The sequence below is a fragment of the Passer montanus genome, unplaced genomic scaffold (assembly GCF_014805655.1).
Source record: "Passer montanus isolate IOZ18808 unplaced genomic scaffold, ASM1480565v1 scaffold53, whole genome shotgun sequence".
Lineage (NCBI taxonomy): Eukaryota > Metazoa > Chordata > Aves > Passeriformes > Passeridae > Passer > Passer montanus.
In genome coordinates this window covers 8,432,657-8,440,235 of record NW_024370263.1, presented here as the reverse complement: position 1 = coordinate 8,440,235, position 7,579 = coordinate 8,432,657, and the positions used below count along the sequence as shown (strand labels likewise).

General features: G+C 44.5%; 1 long non-coding RNA gene across 1 annotated transcript; it reads left to right on the top strand.

The window, feature by feature from the left end:
- The first annotated feature begins 1,743 nt into the window (after positions 1-1,743).
- LOC120509748 lies at positions 1,744-2,958 on the top strand. Its single transcript, XR_005629329.1, has 3 exons — positions 1,744-1,921; positions 2,046-2,108; positions 2,182-2,958. It is a non-coding gene; the product is annotated as an uncharacterized LOC120509748 (long non-coding RNA).
- The last annotated feature ends 4,621 nt before the right edge of the window (positions 2,959-7,579 follow it).

Below are 7,579 nucleotides of genomic sequence, written 5' to 3'. Positions count from 1 at the left end.
TATAATGTCTGGTAAATGGTGAGGATTTCTTTTTTTTTGTTTGTTTGTTTTTGGAATTTTATGATATTTCAGAATAGATTTGGTAACTATTCATATCCCATAGAAAAGAAACAAAAGCCCTTTATCTTCTTCATTTCTGGCTGCTGTTAATTGGCTTTTTCTGGTAATACTGGTGTGGGTCAAGGTCTGACCTGAAGTTTACTGCTGTTAGTACCAAAACTTTTGCTGTCATCAAGAGTGTTATTTGTATTTATAATAATAATAATGAATAGCAAGTAAACACTACACACAAAACTGCTCAAGAGAATACTTTTCACAGATTAGGGCAGGGTTTACTGTTCTGTCTTTAAATCTCCTGGAATCTTCAATTGCTTAAGAGGAGTGAATTAATTTTTCTACCAAGATGTACCAGGGTTTCCTGCATGTGTCTTCCAGTGGATCCATCAGGACTCTCCTGACCTGTGCTTGCTGTGGTGCTTGGCTCCTGGAGCCCTGGGACCGAGTTCCTGCTGGCTGAGGTGTGCTGAGGACAGCAGGACAGCAGGACAGCAGGACATGGGGTCTGGGGGCAGTGTTGTTTGTTTTTGGAATTTTATGATATTTCAGAATAGATTTGGTAACTATTCATATCCCATAGAAAAGAAACAAAAGCCCTTTATCTTCTTCATTTCTGGCTGCTGTTAATTGGCTTTTTCTGGTAATACTGGTGTGGGTCAAGGTCTGACCTGAAGTTTACTGCTGTTAGTACCAAAACTTTTGCTGTCATCAAGAGTGTTATTTGTATTTATAATAATAATAATGAATAGCAAGTAAACACTACACACAAAACTGCTCAAGAGAATACTTTTCACAGATTAGGGCAGGGTTTACTGTTCTGTCTTTAAATCTCCTGGAATCTTCAATTGCTTAAGAGGAGTGAATTAATTTTTCTACCAAGATGTACCAGGGTTTCCTGCATGTGTCTTCCAGTGGATCCATCAGGACTCTCCTGACCTGTGCTTGCTGTGGTGCTTGGCTCCTGGAGCCCTGGGACCGAGTTCCTGCTGGCTGAGGTGTGCTGAGGACAGCAGGACAGCAGGACAGCAGGACATGGGGTCTGGGGGCAGTGAGCCCAGCCAGGGCAATTGCAGCTGCTCCTGTGGGAGCTGTGCCAGAGGAGCCCTCAGCGAGGGCCTCTTTGCCTCTCGAGAATGCCAATGGAATTATTCATAAGAAAATCCATTTTAAGTGCTGCTTCCAGTTTGGGTTTCCATGGAGACTGCTGACCTTGTAGAACAAGGCAGGCTGGGGAAGCAGCCCCCATCTGGGGATGGGCTGTGCTGGGGTGGAAACACAGCAGATCACAGCTGGGCCTGGCTGAGGCAGGCTTTATCCAGATGTGAAGAATTTCGGGATCAATTGTTTCCTTCTTCAGACAAATCCTTGATTTGCTGCACCCTTGCAGGTTGTGAGGCAGCAGAGAAGCAAAGTTGGAGAGCAGTGGCAAGAAGTGTTCCAGCAAAGCCTCGAGTCAAGGGTGGGCAACAGAGCCTGGCCAATTCCCACAGCACTCTGCTGGCCTGGAGTGCTAAAGGGTGAAATAACCTTAATTATTGATTCACCTGCCTGTGCCTGTGCCCACTGCATGGTGCTGAGAGCAGAGAAATGGGTTCACTTGGGGGGCAAATAATAATAATTATTACTCATTGTTAGAAATTCATAGCAGCTACTTCGTTTGTGCCCTTGTTCTGTGTGTAGGGGAGAAACGCCTTCTGCAGGAACTGGCATCCCAAGAGCCCCAGAATCCCTCTCATGCCAAGAGCACAGAAGTAAATAAGGCAGCCAGAGGGGGAGTTCAGCCAGCAGCTGCCACTGCAAACACGCAGCCAGCCCAGAAGGAAGCAGGAGGCTCTGAGAACACGAGCCACAAAGCAGAGGCCAGGTAAGGCCAGGTAAGAGCCCTCAGGAGGGCTGGGGTTGGTTTCAGCTGCTGCAAAGTCAGCCAGAGACAGCCCCAGGTGGCCCCAGCCCTGTAATTTAATTGATGCTAATTCACTGCACTTCAGGATCTCCTTCACAGTGTCTGGAGAGGATGTTTGAGAAGAACTCTTGGCCAAGGATGGATTTCTGTACGTGAGTGTTTACAAATAAGCTGCTTACCCCCCGGGCTTTAGAGACAGCCACAAATTCTGTTTTTCACAGAACCTCAGTGCCCGGAGCCCATGTTACAGGGGAAAAGGAAAATGCAGCTTGCAGAAAGGGACATTTACAGTATCTGAGGTAAGTTCTGGCAAGACCAAGTTAGGAAGGCCTGAGGAGTTAAATGAACTGAAAAGGTATTTATGGGAAGGGAAGTAATCAGCTTAACAGAATGAAGAGGGGAGCAAGACCTGTGGACAGATTTGATTGCCAGGAACAGAGCCCAGCTGCCTTTCACATCCCAGACAAACACAGTTTGCCTTGCAATTGCTTTCATTTTATAAAAGCCACCATCTGTAGAGAGAGGAAGCAGAAGGTCGAAGTGGAGGTAACATAACCTCTTCCCTATGCCAGTCCCAAAATTTAATCCTGCAAAAGCAGCAACCTGTAGACCATGTAGGAGGCAATTGCCTGTATTTTGTGACATCTGTTCTAGTTTCACTTGAATAGATAATGCCAGACAGGTGAAACAGAGAAGTTAGAGGAATGACTACAGAAGTGCAGAAAAATAAAAATGTTCTTAAAGGATTGTGGGAGGCACCTAGTGGTACTGATGCACTTAAAGAATGTTAATTGCCAAGTAGATAACTGGAATTTGAGAGTTTGAAATGTGCTTATTTTTAAAGGTCGTGGAAGGTCAGCTCTAAGTTCTTCCTTTCTCACTGGGAAGGTGCAATGTCTCACAAATTATAGTACACAGAAAGAAAGCAGAGTTGAGCTGTTTTGTGCTTCCCAGTGTGCATTTTTTGTGGTGTCATTACCGAGGCTGTTATCTGAAAAAATAGCTCTATTAAATGAACAGCTCTGATATGGAGGAAGACGATTATCTCTCTCCTTGTTAAATTACTGCACTGATGCACAGCCAGAAGGGACTGTGTTTTCCTTGCAGTTAGATGTTCACAGGACCAAACATTTTCCTAATGAGCAGACATTATTAAAGGTTGCTGTGCACAAGGTTGTGTTGTTGGTCATGATGAGCTGTGCCTAAGGTGGGAGCTGCAGGGAGGTGTTTGAGGGAGGCTGCAGGCACATGTGAGCTCTGCAGATGCATTCCAGGTGGGGAACCTTGCAGAGCTGCTGCTCTCAGTGCTGGAAGCAGGACCAAAGCCTTGTCCTTGCCTCAGGCTTTGCTAGAGCTGCCTTAGGCAAGGCTCTCCTGCCGTGCCAGCACCAGTGGGCACCTGGTGACACCTCTGAGCTCTGCCATCAGCCCCCGAGCAGGGCTGGGACTGCAGGCTCCCCCTGGGCTGCCCACTCCTGCCCTGGCTCCAGGCTGATGGCAGGCTGGAAACAACTGTGATTTCAGGAGCTTGTTTGGTTTGAACTGCTGTGGATTCAAAGAGAAATTATTCACACAAGTGGCTTTTTTGAAGTCATGGCACAACTATTACCCTTTCTGTCCACTGAAATGCTCCTAAATGTCTCCCCTGATTTTTGTTTTATTCTGCATTTTCCTCCAGAATATGATGAGCATGAACTAAAGCTAGGGTTTTGCAATGGCAGAGTTGCTAACTGTGCTGCAGTTTTGGTGTGGTTTGGTGTGTGTGTGCGTGTTTTGGTTTGGGTTTTTTTTTTGGTCTTGAACTGTTTCATGTTTTATTCTCTGTTTGTGAGTAGATATCAGCAAAAGCTTAGCTTGGAGGATGCTTCAAGGAGCACATTCAGTGCCCAAGCAAGCCTGATTTTATTCCGTAACAACGGAAAATCACAGGGACAAGAGAAAGTCACCTGTACCAAAGGCAAAACTGAAACTGAGACAGCCCAGAGCAGCTCTCTGGGAGCTGCCCTGAGCCAAGGCAGCATCCTCAGGGAAGGGGTGGTGGAGACCCAGGGGCAGAGCTCACGCATCCCCTGGACCCAGTGTGTCAGCACCTGGTGGGAATGCTGATGTCAGTGCTGCATTCGGTGCTGTAATCATCCTTGACAAGATGAAATATGGCCCCTGAATTCCAAGAACATATGGGATTACTGAGAAGGAAAATGGTGTGAACAAGGGCAATTATAGCAATAACTATCCATGACACACTGCATGGAGTCAGCCAAGCATAACACAGATATAATGAAAATATTTTTAAAGGCAAACATGATGTAAGCCAGTGCCAAAATGATCTAATTTATTATTCTGTCATGAATGATAAATGTTAATAACCTCTGTGTTTCACAAAATAGCAAGAAAGTTTTCTTTTATGTATGACTTGATTTTAAAGGAGACAAAGGGAAGAAGCTTTATTGGAAGAGGATGAAAAAGCTTTCTCATCTAAATTCTAATCTTTAATTTTTCAGCATATAATTGCTGTAGTTATTTTTTCCCACCTCACCACACCTGCACACCTATGCAGCACAGAGGAGGCAGCTGGCAGCAGTTAATCATCCCAGAAGCAGCTCTGACCTTGGGAAGGAGCTGCAGGGCTGCATCCCTGGGAGGGAGCTCAGGAGATTGAGATGTGACGTTTCTGGACTTGCATTATCATTCTCAGATAAGTGTAATAGTAATAAAGCTTTCATACAAGAAGTGTTTTTTTAAATCCCATCCCTTGTGGCCTGCTGTGGACTGAAACCACTCCCAGAGGCAGGAGTTGAGCCTGACCCTGGCTTGCACTGGGTGCAGCAGCTCTCTCTGCTGGGGAGGCTCAGTGCAGTTATTCTCTGGGTATAAAGTTGAACAGAAACATTGCCTGCACATCACAGTCGGACAGCAGCTCTCTCACAGGAGGTGTAATTGCTCTGATGGATAATTGCAGCAATAGCACTGATAGGGAACCTTCATTGTGATGCTGTTGTTTGCACTCCATGTCAAAAGAATCATTTCAACAAAGTCCTTTTAGGAAATTAAGATTTCTTATTTATTTGAGGGAGAAAAAACAACAAAACTAAATTATTTTACTAATTACTGGCAAGGTCATTCTTGCTACATTACCTATTTTTAAAACTCACATTTCATTCAATTAAGATTTCATACTGCTGACAAAATGATGCTGTCCAAAAAAAGAAATTGTAATAGCTGCTATATACAGGCCCATAAATAAACTGCAAGATTTTCAAGCTTCAAGAGGCTGAGGACAGAAAGAGATTGTTTAAAGATTCATTTGAGCATTTCTTATTCAGTACATTTGCTGCATTCAGTACCAAGAAAAACACTTTGAATCAAACAAAAAGAATGTTTATCGATGGCAATGAACACGTTTGTACTTTGTGGGGATTTCCACCAGTTTATCAAAACCAGAAGCAGCCCCATCCCAAGGCAGTGTGATAAATCCAGTGCCCCAAACCTCATGGCCATGAACAAGACAAAACTGCCAGGGTGCAGGAGGAGCCTGGATCCCCAGAGACCCCGGGAGACACAGGTGGGTGGGCAGTGCTGCCTCACAGCAAAAGTAAAACCAAACATGTTTTCATGCTTGGCTCAGTTTTGGTGAACAGTTTTAAACCAGAGCACACCTGGGTGAAAAATTGATGTAGCCCTGTGTAGCTGTGCCCTTCTGCAGTGTCACTGGTGTGTCTCTTGCTTGGGGACTTTTCCAAACAGACCTTGGGTGGTCACAAAAAGACCAATACAGCACAGGAGGAAATGCAGGTCATGAAAATTGTGCAGAGGGAAATACTTCTAAAATTAAGATTAAAAAAAAAAAAAGCTTTTATATGTTGTCTGGTTCATTCACAGAACTTTGTGCTATAATACAATGATTAGAAAATTATCAAGGAGGGTTTCAATCTATATTTGTGATCACAGTGTATAAAAACCAAAAACAAACCAAAACCGAAAGAACTCATATGGTCCAGTATAAAAAATATGCTTACATACATTTTCTGCACACAACACAAACTCTGAACACTGTTATCACAGTACTCCTCTATTCCATCTCCTCTGTACATTCCAAGGGCTCTGTCTACAGGGTCTTTTGGGGGGAAAAAATAATTTTCAGCCCAAGAAAAGCCCATATATTTGCACAGCTGTAAGACAGAGCAGTGCAGAAAAGGCTAGGAGAAAACCATATAGAAAATAAAGACACAGCCATCTACATATTCAGTTTTTACTGACCCTCTGTTTGGAGTTGGCTGTCGATGACTGGAGCTATTTACCATTAGAAACATGAGATTAAAGTGGACTTCATGCCTGTAAAGGTGTGATGTGCAGTTCTGCTCTGCTCCAGCTGCAGAAATCCAGCACAGATCTGGTGTAACTAAAATAATTTCCATGGAATCTTCTGAGCTGTAAGCTGAACAAGCTTGGGTGGACTCTGGGCTTCCAGTTTGGGGATCACACCAACAGGTCTTGGCTAGGAAGGGGAAAAGGCAGGAAAGATTGGGCCAGACTGAAAGAGATCATTTTCTTTTAGTGCAGGAAAGAAACAGGGACAAAACTTTGTTTGGATCAAACAGAAATTAAATGCATTGAGTTTTTCTAAACTTTAAATTCCATGTCTTTTGGATTAAACACATCACTAAATTTCATCATAATTGGTGGGTGTTTCCTGTTCCTAAAAATCAATTCACTTTCATTTTACTTTTTGATAAATTTACCAAGCAATAGAAAGTTTCCACTCTGCACATTAGAGTGTAAATACCTTTTCTCTTGGAAACAAATAGCACATTCACTGGGACCAGGAATGGTCTGAGCTGCTGGGGAATGAATCGTGGATGCTGAGCAAGTCCCAGAGCGAGCCCCAGGGGCTCTGGCCAGGGGTTAAACCTGGCTTGGGTGCAGTGCACAGCTGGCCCTGCTCGTGCTCCAAACTCCACTCTCAGAGCCTACAAAACACTGCAAGAAGAAAAATCACAGTGTTTTTTCCCTCCTTAAAGATAGTTCATGGCAGTACTAAAGCAGAAGCTACTAAATGCTGAGCAGAGTCTAAAACCACAAAAGAGACTGCAGAGCCCTGCTTAAAAGCTGTCTGCAGGAAACAATACACAGAGTTATTTGCAGGCTGGCTGTCTTCACAGTATATCAGTGTGTTACATCTTTGTGGCAGGAGTTCAGTGTCTCAAAATGACCAGCAAAAGGAGCAAGATAAGTCACAGCGCCAGGTCCTGCTTCCTAGAAGCCACAGGGAGTTCGCAAAATGCACTCGACAGAGAGTTGTTGATTGCACCCCCCAGCTGCAGGCAAAGCAGGGGAATAATTGGATAATTTGTAAGGCAATGTGTCAGCAGACACACAGCAGCAGCAGAGGAGCTGTGGGCTGCTCTAGGACAGCCACAGCCAGGTTACCTCTGAGGACAGCATGGCACCAGGAGGGGCTAAAATCCTGACAGGCCACAGCCAGGAGATTTACACCTTACAGGTGCTGTTTAGTGGGTTTAGCTTTGCTCACCCACTTGGGGAGTGGGGGAGCTGGAACCTGCTTCTCCCTCAAGCCTGGCTTCCTTGTAGCATTCAGATAAACACCATACCGTGTATTCG